Source organism: Typopeltis vanoorti, chromosome 24 (genome assembly GCF_054136105.1).
Source record: "Typopeltis vanoorti isolate ZY-2024b chromosome 24, IOZ_Tvanoo_1.0, whole genome shotgun sequence".
Classification (NCBI taxonomy): Eukaryota; Metazoa; Arthropoda; class Arachnida; order Uropygi; family Thelyphonidae; genus Typopeltis; species Typopeltis vanoorti.
The window spans coordinates 90,294,740-90,302,286 of NC_143572.1; positions in this window are offsets into that span (position 1 = coordinate 90,294,740).

The window sequence follows — 7,547 nt, forward strand, 5'->3', positions numbered from 1 at the left end:
TCACTACAAATCTTTTCCTTCCTACTGGAAATTGGCATACATAATACCAATTCATAAACCTGGAAAAGATCCCACTTGCTCTCAAAATTACAGACCAATCAGTCTCATCTCGGAAAAATTGCTGAGAAGGTAATTTTTACCACGCTTCAAGATTCAGTACTGCGATTAAATATCCTGCTTGAGGAGCAGTTTGGCTCCCCAGTTGCATAGCACCATGCAACAATTACAGATTGGTAGAACATATCGTCACAGCTTTAATTGGTGTCAATGCACTGGGGCTGTTTTCCTAGACTTAGCCAGTGCATTTTACAAGGATTGCCTTCATAGTTTGCTATACAAACTAATATCTGTTGTACCAATCAAAATCATTGAACTCGTCAAGCGATCCTCAACGATAGTCGCATGCAAGAGATTGAGTGGAGTAGTCTCTACACAAAAACATCTTGGCTGGAGTTCCACAAGGGTCCTTACTAGCATCACTTCTGTACTCCTCATATTTGCAGGATATAACACACAACCCATTATCTTCAATTAAAGAAGCACCTTTTTGCTGATGACACAGCAATATTGGCCAGATCGTTAAAGCCTCATCAAGAAACTCAATAAACCTACTGCAAATTGAAAATATTTTGCCAAATGGAGACTCTTGGTGAATCCTCTGATGAGCGTAGCTCTCCTCTTCTGTAGATCAGTGCTTCCTAAAGATTCTCCTATTTAACACAAAATTCAGTGGAAAATAGATCGAATATCTTGTAGTACCTGACAGAAACCTGAATTTTAACTTCCATATCAAGACTCTCTGTGCAAATACATCAAAAACCATAGCTCAGCTTTACCCTTTAATTAACAGAAACAGTGAGCTGAGCACCAGAATTAAACTTATATACAAACTGATGGTTCGTCCAATACTCACTTAGGCCTCATTGGCCTGGAGTCATACTTCAAACTCGAATATTATCAAATTACAACGCATTCAGAGCAAGTCTTAGAATGATCCTGGGTACCCCATGGTTCATCCGAACTGTCCACTGCACCGCGACAGATGTCCCGTATAGTAATATTATCATTTACACTATAGCAACCAAATTCTTCTGAAACCAGCTGTGCACATTAACAGGCTGATCCTGACTATGATGCAATTGACTATTCTAAGCACAAGTCCTAAAGCCATCCTCAGCCTTAATACTGAAGATTAATCTGTTAGTGCACTCAGGGCAAGCAATTAGCTCATGAACTTTCTCAACTCACTATCTCTATTAAGATAGCTGGGAGTATGAAAAGCTTTCGCTTCACCCGTTACGACAGTAATGTTAATAGTAAAATCTGTCACTTGTTTTCTGCCTACATTCCCATCCAAGTCCTGGATAGCTATGGAAGCTTGCCACCAGTGCCCTGCAACAATCTCCCGGTTGCTGTTTTAATTTGTCGAGTAAAGTCACCAAAAGAATTAAGTCAGAATTCTAGTTGAGAGCCGTTGGGAAGTTAAGTCAGCGAAGGAAAACCTTAGAAGATAGTGGAAGTTTCAGATGCCATGAAAACACCTGAGAAAACAGGAAGTGAGAGTGTGGAGGGAAGTCACGGAAACTCCATTGAAAGAAATGAAGATGGTAATGTACAATTTTTCATACCCATTATAGAATTGAAATCGTAGAAGGAATAGGAACCAAGGAATTAAGGAGCTCTACACATTTGCCTTTCATATAATGCCAAAAGCAATGTTTTTTGATTAATCTCTCAGTCAAATAAGCTGTTTCAAGGCTGTTTTTCTTAGATTTAATTTTAGTCCCGATATGTGACAGAATTGTTCTGTGATTTTAATAAGTGCATGTAATGATTCGTTTTATGTTATGATTCCCGTGGTGTCGTCTGCGTGGCAGATCGCTTTATATTCCTCATGCGCTCTGCCAGGCAAACTCATCCTATCAATACTTTTGTTTGTCTGTATGGCTTGCAATAACAGCTCCATACATAATGTGAAGAGCGTTTGGCTAAGTGGCAGCCCTGTCTCACCCCTCTGTATATTGTAATAGGATCCGTAATTTGGCCGTTTATTTGTAATTGTGTTGTGCTGTCTTGGTAGGTTCTCTGTATACATTCTATTAGTTTCGGGCTAATCCCGAATTTTGTTAGTGTGTCAAACACATTCGTGTTTGACGGAATCGAAGGCTTTCACTAAATCTAGGTTTACCAGAAAGAGTTGATTCTTTCTGGTTTGCATAGTTGATAACGTCGCGTATTAGGTTTAAGTTTAAATGTATACTTCGATTGGGTATGCCGCTTGTTTGATTTTATTAAGTTTGTCATTTTAATTCTATTGTCTATTTTTGTGAATATTTTGTAGTCGGTGTTCGTTAGTGTAATTGGTCGCAAATTTTTTATCTCGTTTGTGTTATCGCTTTTTTGGAATAAAGATGGTTAGGCCTCTTTTAAAATCGGCGTATATTTGGTTCGTATTTATGAAGGTGTTGATTAACTCTTTTAATTTAGGCCCCACTAAGTGAATAAGTCTTGTAATATTCGATTGGTATGCCATCAGTGCCTTGTGTTTTTTGTTACTGAAGGATTTAATAGCTTCAGTCACTTCGTGTAGTGTTATTTCTTTCTCTTGGTAGGCTTGATGGTGTTCTAGTGTTTGCTGTAAGTTAGTTTTTTCCCATTCTATTGTTCCCTGCGTTTCTGCTGTTTGTAAAAATAAGTCTGTAGTGTTGGTGAAAAGCCTGGGCTATTTGCGGAGTAATGTCTGCGATCTTTTCGTATTTTGTTTCCGATTAAGTTGGTGGAGCGGTTTTTGTTGGTACAGGAGCCACTGGACTAATTTTCCATTTGAATTTACGTGTTTCTTTAATGTCTAGTGCCCGAATATCTTGTATTTTCCTAACTACGTGGTGATTCAGTGCACCCGGTGGTTTGTGACGCGAGAATAAGGTTGGTCTCGGTAAAGTTTGCGTTTTTCTTTTTGTTTTGCCCTTTTTCGTTTAGCTGTGTTTTGGAAAAAAAATCGCGGTGAACTTTTTCATTTTGGGCCGCCAATTTCGGATTTCTTCCTGTTCTGTGTGGTTTTCTTTCCAGAGTAGTTGATATTGTTTTTGTATCCAAATCTTGGAGAAGGCTGGTGTTCCGTTTCCAGTAACCTGGTCCTGTTTCCATACCCACTACCAAAGGTATTTTGGCTTATAGCATCTTGTGATCTGACACCTGCTCGGCGACGTTCATGTTAATGTTTTATGCTGCCGTCACGTGTTGCTAAGGAAGTTGTAGTGTAGATTGTGTATATCTTTGCTGTATTGCTCCAGGTTGCAGAGAAGTATTAACTTTTTTTGCGACCCAGTAGTCAGTTATGTCTGTTTCGCGGCATATTCTAACTATTTCAGTCGCCCCCGAGTTCTCTGTAAGATTGATTCCTCCCCGTTTGTCCCTATCAAGTACCTCCTACGCAGTTTGTCTCCTCCGATTATGAGGTAATCGTGTCCTGCGAGATAGGTATGAAGTCTTGATAAGAAAGTATGTCGTTACACTTCGATTTGGTGCATATATGTTAACTATTTTGTAAGTTATGTTGTCGAGGGTCCAGTCAATTGTGATGACTCTTCCTTCGATGTCTCTGCATATGTTATGTTTCCTGTGATGGGGGTTTTAACAATGATGCCTACTCTTGCCCTATCTGTGCCAAAGCTCCAGTAGCTTTGGACGTGGTATCTTTGTTCAATGTTTTTGATTTCTTTTAAGGTGTTTATAAGCATTTCTTGTATGAGAAGGACTTGCATGTTCCTCTGTTGCATTATGGTTCTTAAGTTTTCCTGGATTTCTAAACCCCTGTGAGGGTAGCGATGTTAATGTGTGCCCTCATTTTTTGATGAGTTGCCAATCTGCTCGTGCCAATTTCTCACCCATAAGAATGGCTTTTGCCATTTCTGGGTGTTTTTTAATGCCCAACGTACGGTATGCTGATTCGAGATTGGTGTCGAAGTCGGGTCTATTTTTTTGTCCCATTCAAATTGGCCCTTTGCTTCTCTATACGGCCCTTAGGTTAAAGTTAAAAAGGTGGGTTCTGTGTTCCTCTTTTGCTTCATTGAAGAATTTGTGTTCCGGTGTGTACATAATTTTGTTTGTTTTGCCCCTCGTGTTTATTGGTTTTGACCTTATGTATTTTTTGGGGTTATTTCTTCTATTAATGTTAATTTCTGGGTTTCGATAACTTCTGTATCGATTGTTGTTTCCTCAGGTTCTGTTTGCTTCCTCTGTCCCGGTTGTTTCTTCGATGTTTGTCAGAACGATATCGTAAGAGCGGAATACCTCTTTTGGTTCCTGAGGTTCTTCTGCAGTTTCGTTTGGACTTGCAGTGGGCCTGATTTTCAGGTGTACTCAGGGTGGGGAACTGTTTCTTTTTGTTCTGTGTTGGTTTCCATATTCTGTGTTGGGATTTTCTGTAGGTGTTCTGTTATTTTTTGTGCACTTCTAACTTTTGTGGTGGATGGAGTAACATCTGGTACACTGTCGTTGCACGCCGGGGTAGTTTAGTACCAACTTCCAACCGGCTATTGTGAGAATGTTTGGGATTGGTGATTCCATTATGTTAATGGAAATGTTTCCTGATTGTGCTGACGGTAAGTCTTTGTAGACATGTCGTGTTATTTGCATGTCTTTGCCATAGTGAAACAACCTTGTTTTTATCCATTCATCCTTTAATTCATAAGGTACTCTTTGTACCCGAATGGTTTTCCGTTGTATTCCTACTGTGTCTGGTCTTATCTGTACTACATTAATCAGGAATCCATCCAGAAGGGCGTCACGTGATCTTTCTGATTTCAGTGCGACTTGGAATCGGTTCCCGGGGAACGAAGTGATCCAAGTTACGTCACTGTTATTTTGAAAAATACCAGATTCCTTTAAGGACTTCTCGTGGGTTTATTTGAACTTCGGATTTGATTTGAAATTGAATCGCGTTCGGTCTTTCGAATGTGTACGGAATACCAGGAAAAGGTGAAGTCCGTCACAGGTGTAGGGTTCCGGTGCTAGAAAGAATTCTGCATCCCTTTTGCGAGTCTTTCGGCGTAAGTTGCCATTTTCCTCGTCAGGGGAGTGTTAATTTAGAATAACGCGTGTTGGGTGTTCCTCTATCGTGTTGTGGGTGTAGTGTTCACACCAAAATTGAATAGAGATAAAAAAACTTATCCTGCTGCTACATCGTTAACTCTCTTTGTGGCTTGGCCACGCCTGTAATATCTTCAGGGCTGTTGCCCCTCCAATCTGGAATCCTGGAGCCGGAAAACTGGAACTGGTACTGGAACACAGGAACTGGCAAAAATCTCAGGAACAGCTAATTAGCCTTGGAGCACTCCCTCAGGTCCGCGACGGCGAAAAAGCGTAAGCTGATAAGAACAGATCATCTGAGTACCGAACACTTAGGTTAAAGAATTTACCCAGTCATCATTTCTGTTCAAGAGCTAAACAGCTCTTAGGAAGTATGGGTAAACTTTTAAGGAAGATGGATTCTAGAATCCACTAGTCTACTAACTTTTGCATAACCCTGCCTTACGTGGGGTAGTGAGAAAACACCACGCCCGCGAGGTGGCCGTAATAACCTTTATAGTATCCTACCTTTGGAAAAAGTATAAAAACGCTTAGCACTTAAATAGTCTCTGTATATGACTACATCGACTGTCCCAGCTAATGGCCTAAAAGGGGGAAAAATCCTCCCTTTTGTCTGAAGGAGCGTGCTAAAGCAACTTTCCAAGACCACAAGGACATAATAAAATAATAAATTAAATTAGCAAAGGCACTTTAAAAAGGTAATTAATTTTAAATTGTTATACAATAAATTTTTATACTTTAACATAGTACCAAAATTTAAATAAATTTAATAACTTTTTAATAAATTTCATTTCTTTTAAAGTAGAAAAGGTTTTAATTTAGCAGGACATATGTTTTGACTTTCTTGTGCTTTTTTAACGTGATAAAAACATTTAGAGGTATCAGTGTCACCACTGATATACCTGGTTCTTTTGGGGCCTAAAACATCATCTCTTAAAATAGACAAATCTACCATAACCATACATTGCTTGGTCAAATCCATCGTCTTAGAATTATCTTTGACTTTCTTGAACAACTGTCGAGTTAAAACTTTCATTTGACTCCAAGCCTCATGCCTGGACAGTATATTAAATCTAGCTCTACTTTCGTGTTTAAGTCGTTGGACAATTCTTCTGAAGATGGAATACAATCTTTATCTGAAGGAATTGGATCTATTTTATTATTCCTATTGAGGGTATCCTCTGCAGTAGAAACTTTTGAAGAGACTATGAGAGAGGGAATAAGTGGGGAAGGAAGAATTCCTTCTTCCTCTGTAGTCAACAGCATTGGTTCTTCCTCTTCCAGCATAGGAAGGCTCTAAGAGGGAAAATGAAATTGTTTGGACTTATACAGAATATTATCTTTTATAACAGGTAGAGTAGGAAACTCTTCTAATGACAAGAGATGAGTTAAATTTAGGACCCTGATACTTTGAGTGGGATGAAGTCCCACATTGACTGCATGGATCCTTACACGTAACCTGGGAGTTTCCAATTTTGGCACAATTGCCACATTTATTTAAGGGACAGTCTCTAGCAGTATGATCTTCCTTTTGGCATCTACTGCACAGCCTGGTCATTCCTAAATAGTTGACCATGACTGTGTAGCCACTGTTTACAAAATTTGGGATTGTTTTATTCAGTTTCATTTTAAGACTTACTTCATCGCCTTGTTCTATTTGATATTTCTGGAAGTGAGGGCGGACTATTGCAAGTACGTGACCAAAACTATTAAAGAATTGTTTTAGGGTCTCATCTATCTCTGCGGGCAACTATCGCAGATAGATGAACTTGACGGCACTTCGGCCGACTGTCATGGGATATAATCTCTGACCTAACAGGATTCCGGATTCTTAGTTTGTCTTTTATGATGTAGGTCTTAGCTGTGACTTCATAGACTTTTATAAGTCCCAGCAGTTAATACACTTTAAATTCAAATTTTCATCGCCAATAAGATTCACAATAGCATCGACAATTAACTCAGGTTGGTATGCTTTCTTTGAAGTAAATCTCACAGTGAGGTCTCTGTTAAGTTTTTGTTATTAGTCATAACTTGCTATAGAACAGATTACCTAACAGCTTTACATGAAGGCAGCACCTACACAGAACAGATACTACAAATTCGTGTAGGGCAGTCCAACCTTATTGAAGGCGATAACACTAGTAATGTTAAGGACTGAAGTCTCTCTAGGTCTAAGCTTTGTACACCTTTGGCCCTAATTTTGTACACAACCACCTCTGGTCTTCATGGCGGGTGGAGCCTGCCGGCTATAATCTCTGACAATTATGTGCAAAGGGGACAAAGAATGTACAAGCTGGAAGGCCTGTGCAATGGAGAACTTCAATCACCACTATAATAAAAGGTGTTTGTCTTTACCCCAGTCCGGGGGTTTGGTCTTTAAAAGACCTTGGAAGAACAGATACTACACTATAATTTAGTCTCACAGCTTAGAATATCCAGTTTCCCTCAAAGGGAAA